The 18,767-nt window shown below is 41.8% G+C and overlaps 3 non-coding genes across 3 annotated transcripts; 2 read left to right on the top strand and 1 right to left on the bottom strand.

Annotated features, from left to right (window-relative positions):
* Window positions 1-39: 39 nt before the first annotated feature.
* trnak-uuu (transfer RNA lysine (anticodon UUU)) lies at window positions 40-112 on the bottom strand. Its single transcript has one exon. It is a non-coding gene; the product is annotated as a tRNA-Lys (tRNA).
* A 1,695-nt stretch (window positions 113-1,807) lies between these two features.
* trnal-cag (transfer RNA leucine (anticodon CAG)) lies at window positions 1,808-1,890 on the top strand. Its single transcript has one exon. It is a non-coding gene; the product is annotated as a tRNA-Leu (tRNA).
* A 15,918-nt stretch (window positions 1,891-17,808) lies between these two features.
* On the top strand, window positions 17,809-17,891 carry trnal-uag (transfer RNA leucine (anticodon UAG)). Its single transcript has one exon. It is a non-coding gene; the product is annotated as a tRNA-Leu (tRNA).
* The last annotated feature ends 876 nt before the right edge of the window (window positions 17,892-18,767 follow it).

Genomic DNA, 18,767 nt, shown 5'->3' with positions numbered 1-18,767 from the left:
TGGGACATTACCGCTTACCTAATGCAGTAAGAAACAACTCGCCCGAACAGGGACTTGAACCCTGGACCCTCAGATTAAAAGTCTGATGCTCTACCGACTGAGCTACCCGGGCTGTAAAGATCCGTGCTGTCTCTCTTGAAGGCGATTATATAAAGTTTTAAGTGAAGTATGTTGCTGCTTACACACACAAAGAAAAACATCTCGGGAGGAGAAATTTGCAGGTAGATTACAAACAGATTCCTTTCTTTCACCTTTTTCCTTTTTTCCTGTATCAATTGCACGATTGTTTTCCAGTCATTAAAATGTTATGTGCATTTATATGTGGCAAGAGAAAAAAAAATCCATAAAACTCAAACTGAGTTAGCAAAGAACCTTAAATTATACTAAAGGGTTCTTCAAGTAGAAACAGTTCTACCAAGAACACAAAAAGAACCCTTAAGAAACACTTCTTAGTGCTACATACATCAGTTGTATTCTAGAGGTCAGCATGCGATGAAACTGTGATAGAAACAGACATCGTTTTACTTTATACAACAGTTAGTTCCTTACAATCTGATTGGTTGAGAAGCGTTCTAACCGTGCTGATATTCGTGATAACAGCACAGCCTTTTCACACCACAACTGTATTACTCCGCTGACGCGTTGCCAGTAACGACAAGCTTCATGCACACAAACGCGCACGCAGGCGACACAGACCTTTTTCCCGATCGCGTTTTAAATCCGTTATCTGATATACAATCTAGTGCACTATGTAGGGAACATTAATGTGTTTGTAACGCGAACAGTTAGTTCAATAGCCCAGTTAGCAGCTCCTAAAAGTTCTGTTATCACCAATATCCTTTGGTGTGTGCAAGAGGTTTTTTTTTTTTTTTTTTTTTTTTCGGAGGTTCTTGCCTTTTTCTTCTTGTTGTTCTTACCTCCCTGAAAGGAGTTTTTGCAACTTGGGATGTCTGCTTTGTAGTGTTAAACTTTATATTCGTTGTGGAACTACTTTTTGGCGGAAGGTATTCTCAATATTAAAGCATATTTATTATGAAATTTAGGGCTTCTTTGATTTATTTTCTTTCTTTATTTTGTAAAAACTGTTGTATAAAAGCAATAGAACACTTGAGGTCGTGTGTTATCGCGAATAACACAGCCGTGATGTTATTCGCGATAACACACTCCCTCTCGTGTTCTATTGCTTGAGTCTAACGCAATATTAACTGTATTCATATTATGCCATCTAATGGTCGATTGAATAGCCTACAACAAGCACAAACAGGGTTTGAGTTCTTAACAAATAATCCAGTCAGTTAAAAACCCAACAAGAAGGCTGTACCTAATACATTCATACCAGAGAAAACACACCCTAACATGCTAGTGCCGTACAGTGCTAAGAATGGTCCACCCAAAATCATTATTTGGTCAGTTGGAGATCTCATATGGGGCTCCCTTTCAATTGATATATGATTTACAACCTAGTGACAAAGTGTACAGTGCAGCAAATGGGTTACATTCAGTACATTTACCATACATAATAATGTGAAAAGATTAAGCAGTTCGTACAAATATTAGTCCGTGTGGGGCGAGGGTGGTGGTGATGGTACCCAAGCTAGTCAGGATGCGGTCTAAAACGCTGAGTTCAGGTCACAGTGTCCCATGGAGGTGTGGGTTTGAATCCCACTTCTGACTGCTAGTGCTTCATACAAATTTATGTCTTTAACCCTCTAAGATACATAATAATGTGAAAAGATTCAGCACTTTGTACAAATCTTTGGCCATGTGGGGGTGTTGTTGGTAATTGGCATTAAGAACTTGCAAGCATGTCAGGATGGCCGAGCGGTCTAAGGCGCTGCGTTCAGGTCGCAGTCTCCCCTGGAGGCGTGGGTTCGAATCCCACTTCTGACATCTCAAGCTTCATACAAAGTTACTTCTTTAGAGTCAACAGCCATCAGGGAATACAGTTTTCGTCAAAGGGTGTATACGGTCTGCAACGATGCTGAGGTAGGTGGTATGTGTCAAAGTAACATCCACATGGATGCCAGGACCCTGGTTTTTGATCTCTAAAAATTTGAGAAATTTAATCGTGTATTCATCCTGATCATAAAGTATGTTTATTCAGCGTCTATTTACATTGTTACAGCAGTATTTTACAATTGAAATTTTCACATTATTTAAATGTATGTAAAGTACATTGTCTACTAGATGTTTACTTTTTTCCCTAAGTAAAAACTGTCTGATGAAGGACTGGGACAGTGAAGCATTGAATATCTTTGTAAAAATCCCAGCTAACTGATCCGCACACTCTTTGAGGACCCTCCCGGTCACTCTGTCTGGTCCAGCAGCCTTTCTGGGGTTCACCGCTCTCAGTGTGCACCTCACCTCATGTTCCTGCACCACGGTTGATGGGGCTGCTGCTGCCTCTGAACTTTCCACCTCGAAGCGTGCGAAGAAGTGGTTCAGCTCCTCCACAAGCGCCGGGTCGTCCTCAGCCATCGTGATGTTGCTGGACTTGTAGTTGGTGAGATGCTGGACTCCCTGCCACATTTGCCTAGTGTTGTTGGTTTCAAAATGGTTCTCGATCTCCCTTTTGTACTCCATCTTGGCCTCCCTGATGCCTCTCTTCAGGTCAGCTCTAGCGGCTCCGTACTGCACACCATCTCCAGACCTAAAAGCGATGTCACGTTGTCTCAGCAGGACCTGTACTTCTTTGGTCATCCAGGGTTTTTGATTGGAATATGCCCGAATACGTTTGTCCACAGTGACATTTTCAACGCAGAAGTTGATGTATGAGAGCACCGACGTGGTGTATACCTCCAGGTCCTGATGTTCAAAAACACTCCAATCTGTGCTCTCAAAACAGTCCTGAAGCTGATGTGATGCCCCCTCTGGCCATGTTTTTACAGTCCTTGTGGCTGGTGGAATTCTCTTCCTGCAGGGTGTGTATGCAGGGATCAACAGCATGGAAATATGGTCTGACAGACCCAGATGTGGTAAGGGGTTTGTCCTATAGCCTTTCCTGATGTTGCTGTAAACTTTGTCCAGTGTGTTTGCACCCTAGTTGCACACTTAATGTGCTGTTCAAATTTTGGGAGTACTGTTTTTAATTCGGCATGGTTGAAATCCCCCGCTACTATGTGCACTGCGTCGGGATATGAGTTCTGTTGGTTACTTAATGCGTTGTGTAGCTCACCCAGAGCCCGGTTAGCATTAGCATCGGGTGGTATGTATACGGCCGTTACCATAGCGACAGTGAACTCGCGAGGTAGATAGAATGGTCTGCATTTAACAGTTAAATATTCCAAATCCGGGGAACAATGGCTGTCTACAGTCTTTGCATCTTTGCACCAGCTGTTGTTTATGTAGATGCATAATCCCCCTCCTCTGCTCTTACCGGAGTCGCCGTTTCTGTCGTAGCGGTGAGCCGTGTAGCATGCTAACTCGATAGCCGAGTCCGGTATGGTGGGCTGCAGCTAGGTCTCTGTAATTATCGCAACGCTGCAGTTCCGAAGACAGATATTATCAGCAAACTGTAGCCTCAGTTCGTCGATCATGTTTATTATGGATCTGGCATTTGAGAGGAAAATGCTGGGGAGCGGCAGTTTAAACGGTTGTCTCTTTAGCCGTGCTAGCGGGCCGGCCCTGCAGCCATGCTTCTGTTTCCTTTGTTTACGTTTCCTCCTGGGAGACCCCGGAGTCCTGACTATTTCTCCCGGTATATCGTGAAAGCTGTGATAGTCCGATGAAATAATCCTTTCACAGCGGAATCCCAGGTCCAGGAGATCCTGACGACTATAAGCCCAACAAACTGTAATATTTACAAACTGTCCTCTATTTACTACAGTCTGTTTGAGACAGCTGGGCGTACAACTAGTCAGTGTGGAGAACATGTTACACATGCAGTGTGCTATTATTTCAAGCTTATCAGGTACATAATATTTCACTTAATAACATCTCACAAAGTACAAATTCTTCAACTTTTTGATTAAACCATGAAGTACGGGACATTATCGCTTACCCAACACAGTAAGAAACAACTCTCCCGAACAGGGACTTGAACCCTGGACCCTCAGATTAAAAGTCTGATGCTCTACCGACTGAGCTACCTGGGCTCTGCAAGCTGCTTTAATCCTCACAAGGATGTGACTTAAATTACAAACTTTAACATATGTTGTCCTGTAGAACAGTTCCAGCAAGAACACCAAAAAAACCCTTAAGAAACACTTCTTAGTACTACATACATTAGTTGTATTCCACACAGGTCAGCATGTGACATCATTTTACTTTCTAACTGTATTCATATTATGCCATCTAGTGATCGATTGAATAGCCTTACAACCAGCACAAACAGGGTTTGAGTTATTAACACATAATCCAGTCAGTTAAAAACCCAACAAGAAGGCTGTACCTAATAAACTCATACCAGAGAAAACATTTACATTTTCAGCATACGCTTTTACCCAAAAGGACTTACACACTGAGGGTTAAGGGCCTTGCTCAGGGACCCAACAGTGGCAACTTGGTGGTGGCTGGGCTTGAACCGGCAATCTTCTGTTTACTAGTGCAGTACCTTAACCACTGAGCTATCACTGGCCCTAACCTAATACACATTATTTGGTCAGTTGGAGTGCTCATATGGGGCTCCCTTTCTATTGATATATGATGTGGTGTCAACGTTACCCAAGCTAGTCAGGATGCGGTCTAAGGTGCTGCGTTCAGGTCACAGTCTCTCATTTAGGCGTGGGTTTGAATCTCACTTCTGACAGCTCATGCTTTATACAGATTTACATCTTTAACCCTCTACCATACATAATAATGTGAAAAGATTTGTTTCAAGTTTGTTTCAAAGTTATTGCATGTTTGTCAATTTAAAAAAATAATAAAGGTGTTTAAACTAAACGATGAATGAAAATAGAGTGTAAACTGACCTCATTTTTGACGCAGCGTTTCAGTGAGCAATGACGCAACGAGTCTCATATTACGTGTTGCCTTTAAATGATCATAATGTTTCTGCATTGGAGAATGCGGGCATCGATCCCACTACCTCTCGCATGCGAAGCAAGCGCTCTACCATTTGAGCTAATTCCCCTTATAAAGAACTCTCCTTTACCCTTTGTAAATTGTAATGTACTAACAGATCATTGATGCTGCATTATAAAGTGGGGGTTCAACGTGTTTAAGCTCACGTACTCACGTTTATCGCAGCCTTTACGACGAACTGAACCAAATCGTAACTGTCTTTGTACCACTGACAGACTGAATTAAGGGTTGATGCTGCATTATGTAGGGGCCAAAATAGTGCAGGATATACCAACTGTTTAGTGCAGTGCAATAACAAAGCGGCTCTGTGAAGCAAGAACTGAAATTATGATGCATGTAATTCAACATAAAATATGTGGGTATTAATATCTAAAACTCAGTGCATTATTACGCTGCACATAAATATAGATTTAAACGGTCCTATATTTACTACTGTCTGTTTAAAACAACTAATTGGTGTGGAGAACATGTTACACATACAGTTTGCTATTATCTCAAGCTTATCAAGTACATGCTATTTTACTTAGAAATATCTCACAAGGTACAAATTCTTCATCATTCTAAATAAACCATGTAGTACGGGACATTACCTCTTACCTATAGCAACTCGCCCGAACAGGGACTTGAACCCTGGACCCTCAGATTAAAAGTCTGATGTTCTACCGACTGAACTATCCAGGATCTGGAACTTGCTTTAATCCTCACAAGCATGTGACTTAAATTACAAACTTTAACATATGTTGTCCTGTAGAAATTCAATTAATATAAAAAAAATTTATTTCTGTTTCGGCTCTCTTGAAGGCGATTATATAAAGTTTTAGCTGAAGTATGTTGCTGCTTACACACACAAAGAAAAACATCTCAGGAGGAGAATTTAGCAGGTAGATTACAAACAGATTCCTTTCTTTCACCTTTTTCCTTTTTTCCTGTATCAGTTGCACGATAGTTTTCCAGTCCTTAAATGTTATGTGCATTTATATGTGGCAAAATAAAATAATCTTTAAAAATCTAATTGAGTTAGCAAATAACCTTGAATTATACTAAAGGGTTCTTCAAGTAGAAACAGTTCTAGCAAGAACACAAAAAACCCTAAAGAAACACTTCTTAAGACTTCTTAGTCTTAGTTTTTTATTATTGCAAATGCCATTCATTATTTCAAATGACATTAATAATTTATAATCACTGATTTGTGAGATATCAGCAGTAGTAGATCATGTTTAACTGGTTTAATATTGTTTAAGCGCTGATTATCGGCTGTTTTTCGTGAGTATGTTGGGCGGTTTTCCATGCATTTTGGCGGCCTTTGAAATGCGCAATCTGGCAACCCTGGTTGAAACGTTCATTCATATTTTGGAGCGATGTATGTTTGTATGCTAGAATATAAATAACATCTTTTACAAACTGCTGTCTATTTACATTGACATTTTCTCTTCTGTCTAAACATTGTTGGAATTGGGTTTGTAAAAGTAAGCGATACTGTGGATAATATATTTAATGAGCTGAACTAACTGAGAGAAGCGCTAACGGTGGTGGAAGAGTCTAAAGCACTCAGCATACTTCAAGCGAAGCCAAGTTCGCGAACGTCGCACGAAGCCGAACGCGCCTTCGCGAGCTTACAAGCTGGCATACTTCTAGCGGTTTCGCTTTGCCTGTCGCGTCTGCTCCACAGCTGTGAATGTTAGGTTTCCATGACTACCGAAAATGGCGACGTGCGAGGTGTTGGAGGCATATAAAAACATGCTAGAAGAAGAAGCAGAGGAAGAACTGTTTTTGCTGCTTTGTCTTTATAAGAAGAAAAGAGAAAGGCGCAGGTGGTACGTGAGACCTTTGAACAGATCGAGGGTTGACGACGGAGAGTTTATAATGTTGGTAAAACCGATGAGATACATTGACGAGGAGACGCACTTTTCTTACTTCAGGATGTGTGCAAGTCGTTTTGACAGCTTACTGAGCCGACTTGCTCCCCACGTAAAACATGCAAGAACGCATAGATCCCCGGTAGACTTGGCAGAAAGACTTGCCGTGACTTTACGAATTCTTGCCAGCGGTTGCACTCAGCAAAGTGCCGCAGAAAGCTATAAACTGGGTCCATCGACCGTACGTGCTGTCGTATCTGAAATGTGCAAAGCTATTTGGCATGCTCTTGAGGATTTCGTGGAGTTTCCAAAGCCGACACAGTGGGCGGATATAGCCCAAGAGTTTTGGAGTTTATGGAATTACCCCAATTGTGTTGGATCAGTTGACGGCAAGCATGTGCAAATACGAGCCCCACCTGGAGCTGGTAGCGATTACTTTAATTACAAAGGCACGCATTCCATTGTGCTGCTGGCAGCATGTAATGCCAGGTACAAATTTACTATGGTGGATGTTGGTGCTTATGGGCGAGAGAGTGATGGAGGAGTTTTTCAAGAGAGTGAATTTGGATCAAAACTCTTGCAAGGAAAATTAGGACTGCCAACTTCATCTCCCTTGCCTGGTTGCCAGGTCACCTCCCCATATGTGTTTGTGGGGGATGCAGCATTTCCTTTGCATGTCAACCTTATGCGTCCTTATCCAGGTAAGTACTAAAATCTAAATATTTCATTTGTCATGTACACCAATAGGACACTACAGCTTTACACAAGTCTATATATTGTTTAAGTAGTACAGTTGTTTTATCATATACTTGAATTAACATATTTCCAAGTAATTGCACAAAAGCAGTGGTAATTTTAAATACTCATGTTATGTTGGTGTTGCAGGTATACTAGCTATATTTCTGAATGTCATTTATCGTTTTACATTTCACAGGATCCTGTTTAATGAAGGAGCAAAGAATTTACAATTACAGGCATTCTCGGGCACGGCGAGTTATTGAAAATGCATTTGGAATTTTGGCTGCAAGGTGGCGAATACTTGGGCGGCCAATTGAGTGTGCTCCTGAAAAAGCAGTGGACATTGTGAAAGCATGTGTTGCACTGCATAATTACCTGACATGCACCGATGCAACCAACACACTCTCCACATCATACATTCCACCAAATTTTGCAGACATACCTACTGCATCTGGAAACACACAGCCTGGAGAGTGGAGGAGACTGATAGAGGGGGACAACAACCTTCAGGACCCAGGAAGATTGTCAGGTACCCGAGCTAGCAGAGCAGCCATTGGCACACGAAATACCTTGGCACAATTCTTCTGTTCAGCCCATGGATCTGTGCCCTGGCAGGATGCCATCATCAACAAAGGTGCACTTAATCAAGAGTGAAAAAAAATTCAATGTAACCTGTCAAAGCTACACATCAATAATCTTCAATTATTGATGTGTAAACTATTCTTAAATGTTTTATGTAAATTTTGCTAGATATTGCTTATAATTTAGAAATGTAAGAGACAAAATTTGCTTCCAAGGTCATATTTATTTTAACAAAAGTAAGTAATGTTGTACAATGTACATCCGTTCAACTGTAATCTAACATAAATAAAATCTTTTAAACATTTCCTGACTTGAATTTTTGTACCCATCGAAGTGTTTAACATTTGAACAGTTAGTGCAAATTAACATTCAGAACAGCTTATGAATGCCACCCAAGCTCACTTCACGTAGGTTTGGTGGCCAGGACTTGTTTTTCTGTCTCAAACATGAGATTCTGCAATTTAAATTTAAAGTCGCAGCACACCTCTGGGGGTAGGGACCGCATAAAATCAGCTACATGCTGGACATAACGAGAAAAACTATCATTACTTTTCAGGACTTTCTCAAACTGTGCATCTCTTTCTGCCCGTCGCTTATCAAGCATCTCTGTAATGTTTTTTATGCTAAAGCCCTCAGAGGAGTCTCTTTTTCTTTTATGTCTTTGTTGGTTCTCTTTTTTCTCCTCTGAAATATCAGAGGATGCTTCAGAGGAAGTGGATGGTGCACTGGGCAAGGAGATTGATGCTGAGGGTGTAGCTGTTGGAGGTGTCAGTAGTGGGCTGTCAAAATCTTCAAAGTTTATTGTCATTTCACAAGGTGGGTCAGATTGTGGCATGGAGTTTTCAAGGAGATCTGATGCTTCCTCTTCTTTGTTTTTCTATTGGGAAAGGAAAAAGATTATTTCACAGCTACTAATTTATCATCAGAGTATTCACATTACTGTTCATCTTAGCAGAAAGCTATATATACAGTGTATCACAAAAGTGAGTACACCCCTCACATTTCTGCAGATATTTAAGTATATCTTTTCATGGGACAACACTGACAAAATGACACTTTGACACAATGAAAAGTAGTCTGTGTGCAGCTTATATAACAGTGTAAATTTATTCTTCCCTCAAAATAACCCAATATACAGCCATTAATGTCTAAACCACCGGCAACAAAAGTGAGTACACCCCTAAGAGACTACACCCCTAAATGTCCAAATTGAGCACTGCTTGTCATTTTCCCTCCAAAATGTCATGTGATTTGTTAGTGTTACTAGGTCTCAGGTGTGCATAGGGAGCAGGTGTGTTCAATTTAGTAGTACAGCTCTCACACTCTCTCATACTGGTCACTGAAAGTTCCAACATGGCACCTCATGGCAAAGAACTCTCTGAGGATCTTAAAAGACGAATTGTTGCGCTACATGAAGATGGCCAAGGCTACAAGAAGATTGCCAACACCCTGAAACTGAGCTGCAGCACAGTGGCCAAGATCATCCAGCGTTTTAAAAGAGCAGGGTCCACTCAGAACAGACCTCGCGTTGGTCGTCCAAAGAAGCTGAGTGCACGTGCTCAGCGTCACATCCAACTGCTGTCTTTGAAAGATAGGCGCAGGAGTGCTGTCAGCATTGCTGCAGAGATTGAAAAGGTGGGGGGTCAGCCTGACAGTGCTCAGACCATACGCCGCACACTACATCAAATTGGTCTGCATGGCTGTCACCCCAGAAGGAAGCCTCTTCTGAAGTCTCTACACAAGAAAGCCTGCAAACAGTTTGCTGAAGACATGTCAACAAAGGACATGGATTACTGGAACCATGTCCTATGGTCTGATGAGACCAAGATTAATTTGTTTGGTTTAGATGGTCTCAAGCATGTGTGGCGGTAATCAGGTGAGGAGTACAAAGATAAGTGTGTCATGCCTACAGTCAAGCATGGTGGTGGGAATGCCATGGTCTGGGGTTGCATGAGTGCAGCAGGTGTTGGGGAGTTACATTTCATTGAGGGACACATGAACTCCAATATGTACTGTGAAATACTGAAGCAGAGCATGATCCCCTCCCTCCGGAAACTGGGTCGCAGGGCAGTGTTCCAGCATGATAATGACCCCAAACACACCTCTAAGACGACCACTGCTTTATTGAAGAGGCTGAGGGTAAAGGTGATGGACTGGCCAAGCATGTCTCCAGACCTAAACCCAATAGAACATCTTTGGGGCATCCTCAAGCGGAAGGTGGAGGAGCGCAAAGTCTCGAATATCCGCCAGCTCCGTGATGTCGTCATGGAGGAGTGGAAAAGCATTTCAGTGGCAACCTGTGAAGCTCTGGTAAACTCCATGCCCAGGAAAGTTAAGGCAGTTCTGGGAAATAATGGTGGCCACACAAAATATTGACACTTCAGGAACTTTCACTAAGGGGTGTACTCACTTTTGTTGCCGGTGGTTTAGACATTAATGGCTGTATATTGAGTTATTTTGAGGGAAGAATAAATTTACACTGTTATATAAGCTGCACACAGACTACTTTTCATTGTGTCAAAGTGTCATTTTGTCAGTGTTGTCCCATGAAAAGATATACTTAAATATCTGCAGAAATGTGAGGGGTGTACTCACTTTTGTGATACACTGTATATATATTATCCAGTACATGATTAGCTGGATGGTAGCTAAATGTAAATACTAATCTTCCTTTAGGTAAGTATATTAAATGTTTAAAATAACACATATGACATAAATTTAAATATTTCATAGTTTTACAAGATATTTTCAGCATCTTGCACAGTAAAATAAACTTTATCACACACACACACACACACACACACACATATATATATATATATATATAGTATTGTTAGCAAACTACTATACATTAACTGGCTACACACACACACACATTATATATAGTATATATATACATACATTCATGCATATACACACAATATTACTAACCTCAGACTCAGAGGAGTTTGGCATGTTTGTCTCTGTCTCACGGTGCTTAATGAAGCCAGATAACCAGGACAAAGCTGTGTATAAAGGAGGGGTCTTGTTGCCACCGGCATCTCCACTCCGACCCTTCATTCGTTTTTTTGTTTTCACAAATTTGTCACGGAGGTTTTTCCATTTTTGGCGACAAAAATTTGAATCTTTACCAAGAGTCTCTCCGATTTCTTTCCATGAATTCATAATGATTTGGCTGTCTTTATAATCTCTTAAAGAGGTATCGTAAAGGTGACGATACCGCCGTACCTGTTCTGACAAACGCTCCTCAAACTCGTCCATGTTTGTTTACATGGCACGCCTCTTTTTACCGACCAATCACAGGCGTTGTCGCGGAGTGACGTTGTCCGCGGAGTTCGCCCAGCTTCCATGTGCGCGACAAGGCGAGCGAAGCCTCTGCGCGACGTCCGCGGTTGTTCGCTTTCTCCGCGATTACGTCACTTTGGTCGCCGAAGCCAGGCGAACGTCGTTTCCGCATGAAGTATGCTGAGGCCTTAACAGAGTTTGGAACATAGTCGTATCATCATAGCAGTACAACACAGTTTTGTCCGTAGCATCCGAAAATATCCAGAAGCTAATATACAAAAAACGTTTATTTTAATAAACTTACCTTGTTGAAAAAAGTATGACCACAATTTCTAAACAAACACAGTATCCGCTGCTGCAGTCTCTACACAAACTTTTCTGCACTGAAATCGCAAGGACACATTTTATGGATATTACGGTAATGCACTGAAAACGCGTCCTACAGTCATGCAAGCACATACAGCAGTGTGTGAGTTTACACTAATCAACCATAACATTAAAACCACCTTCTTGTTTCTACACTCACTGTCTATTTTATCAGCTCCACTTACCATATAGAAGCACTTTGTAGTTCTACAATTACTGACTGTAGACTGCTCACTCTGTTTTTCAATGGTCAGGACCCCCACAGGACCACCACAGAGTGGGTATTATTTAGATAGTGGATAATTCTCAGCACTGAGAATCAATGCAGTGGTTCATTATTCCTGGTTCAATCGATTAAGACTCCCATGAAGTCACCCAAATGTCAAAGCATCCCCACACAATCACACTTCCACCACCTGGTGGTATGATGGATGTTCTTATTGTTTCTTATTATGAAATACATTCATTCATTCACTGCCTGTTTTATCCTGGTAATGATCACTGTGAGTCTTTTTTTCAAAAAAACTTCAAAAAGTAAATAAAAAAGATAACAATAATATCATTTCAGTTATATCAATAGCAGCGATCAAACTAAGAAATAAAACTCTGGTGCATTTTAATATTGTAGCATTATAAGGTCATGTGTTTCTGTCAAAACAAAACAAAAAAGGTATGTAAATAAAACTGTTTAAGAGTAAATAGGGCGTTAATGACATGGTAACACTGACAGACTGGCCTAAAGATTAATGCTGCAACGAATTTCGCCTTAATTTTATCATTTCAGATTCCGAGTTGCTGCCAAATGATCATAATGTTTCTGCACTGGAGAATGCGGGCATCAATCCCACTACCTCTCGCATGCTAGAGGTCTAAGTCTTACCCTTTGTAAATTTTAATGGATTAACAGAGCATTGATGCTGCATTAAGTAGGAGTGCAACGTGTTTAATCTCACGTACTCTTTTCTATATTATGTGGTGCTTTTATATCATCACAGACTCAGTTTATTTAAAATGTTCATCCCAGCTTTTAGGACGAACTGAAAAAAATAATAACTGTCTTTGTACCACGGACAGACTGACTTAAGGGTTGATGCTGCATTTAAAGGGGATGTCGTGAGTTTCAGCTGTTCATCTTTTACAAAGCAGTTCACCAGATGAAAAACCATCAAAACGTCACATACCGCTGCTTTAACCAAAAAGTCGTTTCAGATAAAGCTCCGAGACATTTCAAAATTGAAAAATTACAAGTTATTGCGTTTGTCCATTAAAAATCAAAAATGATTTTTTAAAAATCTTTAAAAAAATGAAAAAGTGATTTGAGTGAAAATAGAGCGTAATTGTTATTGTAACATTGTAAATTTTGATGCTGCGTTTCAGTGAGCATTGACGCAACAAGTTTCATATTACGTGATGCCTTAAATGATCATAATGATCCTGTACTGGAGAATGCGGGCATCGATACCACTACCTCTCAAATGCTAAGCGAGCGCCCTACCATTTGAGCTAATTCCCCCTACTCTGAACCTCCTTTACCCTTTGCAAATTGTAATGTACTGACAGAGCAGAGCGTTAATGCTGCATAACTGTCTTTGTACCACTGACAGACAGACTTAAGGGTTGATGCTGCTTTATGTAAGGGCCAAAATAGTGCAGTTCAAAAAGTCTCAGTCAGCCGACAGTGCCAACATGCAGCCATATTCATGGATGAGATCTTTTATGAAGTGCATTCTCTTTAATTTGGTGGGACTTGTAGGAGATTCTTCTGTTCTTGTTGCAGTGCTGCTGGAGGGTTTTCTTTTTAATGGTGGTGGTGGGGTGTTTGTGATTATATGTAACTGTAATAATAATGTGCATTTGCATCTTTGTTCCCATTTTGAAGGTATAAAGCATGAGCTGTCAGAAGGGGAATTCGAACCCACTGCTCCAGGGGAGACTGCGAGCTGAACGACTGCTTGGCCATCCTGCTTGCACGTTACCAATGCCAATAGAGAACAGAAACCTTTGAAGCACGGCATACAAAAAGACAGTGCCGTGACTTGGATTCGAACCAGGGTTGCTACGGCCACAACGCAGAGTACTAACCACTATATGAGCATGGCTTCCCAATGCTCAGCCACTGCTCCCTGATAGACTACAGCCACAGTTTCAACAGAACAAGCTGCTTGAGCTACAGCAACAAGGCAACGAGGAACTAATAGGCAAACAACGAGCACAACAGGGTTTGAGTTCTTAAAAAATAATAAATAATCTTAATAAATAATCCAGTCAGTTAAAAACCCAACAAGAAGGCTGTACCTAATACACTCATACCAGAGAAAACACACCCTAACATGCAAGTGCCGTTACAGTGCTAACAATGGTCCATCCAAAAAACATTATTTGGTCAGTTGGAGTGCTCATATGGGGCTCCCTTTCTATTGATATATGGTTTACAGCCTAGTGACAAAGTGTACAGTGCAGCAAATGGGTTACAGTCAGTACATTTACAATACATAATAATGTGAAAAGTTCGTACAAATATTAGTCCGTGTGGGGCGAGGGTGGTGTCGATGGTACCCAAGCTAGTCAGGATGCGGTCTAACGAGCTGCGTTCAGGTCACAGTCTCTCATTGAGGTGTGGGTTTGAACTTCTGACTGCTAGTGCTTTATACAAACTTATGTCTTTAACCCTCTAACATACATAATAATGTAAAAAGATTCAGCAGTTCGTACAAATCTGTGGCCATGTGGGGGTGTTGAGGAAAATTGTCTTTCATAATTTGCGTTCAGGTCAGGATGGCCGAGTGGTCTAAAGCGCTGTGTTCAGGTCGCAGTCTCCCCTGGAGGCGTGGGTTCGAATACCACTTCTGACAGCTCATGCTTTATACAAATCTACTTCTTTAGAGGACACAGCCATCAGGGAATACAGTTTTCATCAGTGAACATGGTCTGCAACAATGCTGAGGTAGGTGCTACGTGTCAAAGTAACATCCACATGGATGCCAGGACCCAGGCTTTTGATCACTGAAAATGTGAGAAACTGAATCATGTATTTATCCTGATCTTGATCTGTTTATTGTTGCAGCTCTGCTGGAGGGTTATTTTGTTGGTGTTTGTGGTGGTGGTGGTGGGGTCTTTGTTCCCATTTTGGTTTATTTAGTATATGATGTACTTTACATCCATTTAAATATGTAATTAAATACTTAAATATCCATTTAAGTATGTTTATTCAGCGTCCATTTACATTGTTACAGCGGTATTTTACGGCAAAAATGGAAATGTTCACATTATTTAAATGGATGTAAAGTACATCATTTACTAAATAAACCAAAATGGGAACAAAGACCCCACCACCACCACCACCACAAACACCAAGAAAATAACCCTCCAGCAGAGCTGCAACAAGAACAGGACAATCTCCTACAGGTCCAACAAAATCAAAGACAAAATGCACTTTATAAAAGACCTCACATTGTTCGTCCTAAAGGCTAAGATCAACGTTTTAAATAAACTGAGTCTGTGATGGTTCAAAAACAATGCATAATATAGAAAAGAGTACGTGAGCTCAAAGACGTTGCACCCTCGTTTTATAATGCAGCATAGAATAGAAGAATAGAATAGAATCTTTATTGTCACTATACACAAGTACAATGCAATTTCGAGTGGCATCTCTCCAATAGAGTAGCAGCAGTAGAAGAAAGACAGTAGTAGTAATCACAAAAAAAAGAAAGAACAATAAAAATCCATTGAGCTGTTTTCACTACGCGATGCAGATCCTTACACTCGGCGGCAGTGCAGCTTGAATACCACTCTGTGAAATTGCTGGTCAGAATACTTTCTATTGTGCTCTTGTAAAAGTTTACTAGTAGGTTCTGCCATAGTTTGGCCTTTTTCAGCTTCCTGAGAAAGAAGAGTCTTTGTTGAGCCTTCTTAATCAGGTGTGAGGTGTTAACGGTCCACGTCAGCTGGTCAGACACGTAGACTCTGAGGAATTTCAGGCTTTTCACCATCTCCACCTTGTTTCCATGGATGTGCAGGGGGAGGTGGTTTATCTCCTTTGTTCTTCAAAAGTCAATGACGATCTCCTTTGTCTTAGAGGTGTTAAGAGCCAGGTTGTTTAATGTACACCAATCAGACAAGTGAGCTACCTCCTGCCTGTAGGCCATTTCCTGATTGTTGGAGATCAGTCCAACTATAGTTGTGTCATCTGAAATTTTAATTATTCTGTTGGAATTGTGAATGGTGGTACAGTCCAGTGTAAAAAGTGTGAAAAGCATAGGGCTTATCACACAACCCTGCGGCGTTCCTGTGTTTAGGATGAGGGTGGAGGAGGTGTGGTTGCCAATTTTGACCTTTTGTGGACGTCCAGTGAGAAAATCCATAATCCAGGGGCACATTGAGGAATTCAGGCCCAGGTTCACCAGTTTGCTGACCAGTTTATTGGGGATGATCGTGTTAAATGCGGAACTGAAGTTCACAAATAAAATCCTCACATCACTGTCAAGTTCCTCCAAATGTGTCAGCGCGGTGTTGAGTGCTGTTGTTATGGCGTCCTCTGTTGAGCGATTTGGTCAGTAGGCAAACTGATACATGTCCAGGCCAGATGGGATGACTGTTCTGATGTGTGAAAGCACCAGCTTTTTGAAGCATTTCATGACTATGGGTGTTGTGTTAGAGCCACTGGACGATAGTCATTCAGGCATGATGAAGCTGATTTCTTGGGTACTGGAATGATGGTGGAGGATTTGAGACACGTTGGGACAGCAGCTTGTTGCAGTGAGAGGTTGAATATGCTGGTAAACACCTCTGTAAGCTGGTCGGCACATGCTTTCAGCACCCGGCCGGGAACTGCATCTGGATCTGCTGCTTTGCTTGCATTGACTTTCCTCAGGGTGGTTCTCACCTGGTGGTGGTTAAGAACCAGTGTTGGTCCTCCAGTAGTTGGGTTGGTGAGTGGCGGGATGGGCGGAGCCACATTCTGAGTATATAAAAATATTAGTCTGTGTGGGGTGGGGGTGGTGTTGAGGATGACTCAGCTAGTCAGGATGGCCGAGCGGTCTAAGGCGCTGCGTTCAGGTCGCAGTCTCCCCTGGAGGCGTGGGTTCGATACAGCTACAGGATGATCAAACCTGAGCTTGTGTCCCATGCCCAATCATGAGAATTGCCTGGTTATTTAAGTGGCGCAGCCCACGGGACTATGCAAGGCAGGGGGTGTCCTCTTCCCCGAGTCAAGCCTAGCACTAATCGTATACCTTGTTCATCCTCCTCCTGGAGGGTTGTGACCTGGGTTCTCTAATGGGATGGGGTGTGGGGGGAATTAGTGAGCGGGTCCTGTCGATGCTCTTTGAGCCCAGCAATGGTCCTTCCGCTTGATCCATATCCACTGGCTGCTTCTTTCGGCCGCTTCAGAGACTGATCTAATTGTTTGTCGTAGAGCCTGTCCATGGATGCCAAGTTCTTTCAGCAGCCAGCAGCATCTGCTGCCAGTTCTGTGTGGCGCAGTTTCTTGCACTCATAGGCCTCTTCTGTTGAATTCTCCCATGGAACTGTGTGCTCTGTGATGTATACAGACTTCAATGAAGGGGACCAGAGCACCAAGTCTGGCCTAAGGGTGGTGCACAACAGGGTTTGAGCTCTTAAAAAATAATAAATAATCTTAATAAATAATCCAGTCAGTTAAAAACCCAACAAGAAGGCTGTACCTAATACACTCATACCAGAGAAAACACACCCTAACACGCTAGTGCCGTTACAGTGCTAACAATGGTCCACCCAAAAAACATTATTTGGTCAGTTGGAGTGCTCATATGGGGCTCCCTTTCTATTGATATATGGTTTACAGCGTAGTGACAAAGTGTACAGTGCAGCAAATGGGTTACAGTCAGTAAATTTACCATACATAATAATGTAAAAAGATTAAGGAATTTGTACAAATATTATTCCTTGTGAGGCGAGCATGGTATCTGTGGTACTCTAGCTAGTCAGGATGGCCGAGCGGTCTAAGGCGCTGCGTTTAGATCGCAGTCTCCCCTGGAGGTGTGGTTTTGAATCCCACTTCTGACATCTCATGCTTTGTACAAATTTACATCTTTAACCCTCTACCATACATAATAATGTGAAAAGATACAAAAGTTAGTACAAATCTTAGTCTTAGTTTTTATTATTTCAAATGCCATTAATAATTTATAATCACTGATTTGTGAGATATCAGCAGTAGTAGGCCATGTTTAACTGGTTTAATATTGTCCTCGATCAGCTCTGTCCTCTTACCCTTAAACAAGGAAAACCTTCTCACCCTGCTCCTTGGCTTTCAGATGCATTGCGCAGCAACAGAAGAGAATTAAGGGCAGCTGAGAGAAAGTGGAGAAAATCTAAGCTTGGTGTTGATCTCCACTCCTAACACGATCTGCTGTCCAGGTTCTCATCCGATGTGACTGCTGCAAAAACATCTTTTTACAAAGCAAAGCTTGAACAATCTGCTGCTGACCCACGTAGGCTTCATGCTATCTTTTCCTCTCTTCTGAACCCTCTTCCTCCTCCCCCATCTGCCTCTCTTACTGCTACTGACTGCAACATTCTTTCAGGACAAGATTGACAAAATTAATCAATCCTTCTCTCCGACTGACCCACTTTCAACTGACCCTCAACCCACCAACACACTCACCAGCTTCACCCCACTCACCATGGATGAGGTTGCACAGCTCCTCTCATCCAGCAATCCCACTACATGCACACTCGACCCTATACCATCCACCATCCTCAAAGACATCTCACAGGACCTAATCCCCTTCATCACACCCATCATCAACAACTCCCTGACATCAGGTGTTGTCCCTACTGCTTTTAAGAAGGCTCAGGTCATTCCCCTTCTTAAGAAACCTACACTAGACACTACAGACATTAACAACTACAGACCTGTCTCACTCCTCTCTTTTCTAT

Source organism: Trichomycterus rosablanca, unplaced genomic scaffold (genome assembly GCF_030014385.1).
Source record: "Trichomycterus rosablanca isolate fTriRos1 unplaced genomic scaffold, fTriRos1.hap1 scaffold_211, whole genome shotgun sequence".
NCBI lineage: Eukaryota > Metazoa > Chordata > Actinopteri > Siluriformes > Trichomycteridae > Trichomycterus > Trichomycterus rosablanca.
This window is presented reverse-complemented; position numbering and strand designations above follow the sequence as displayed.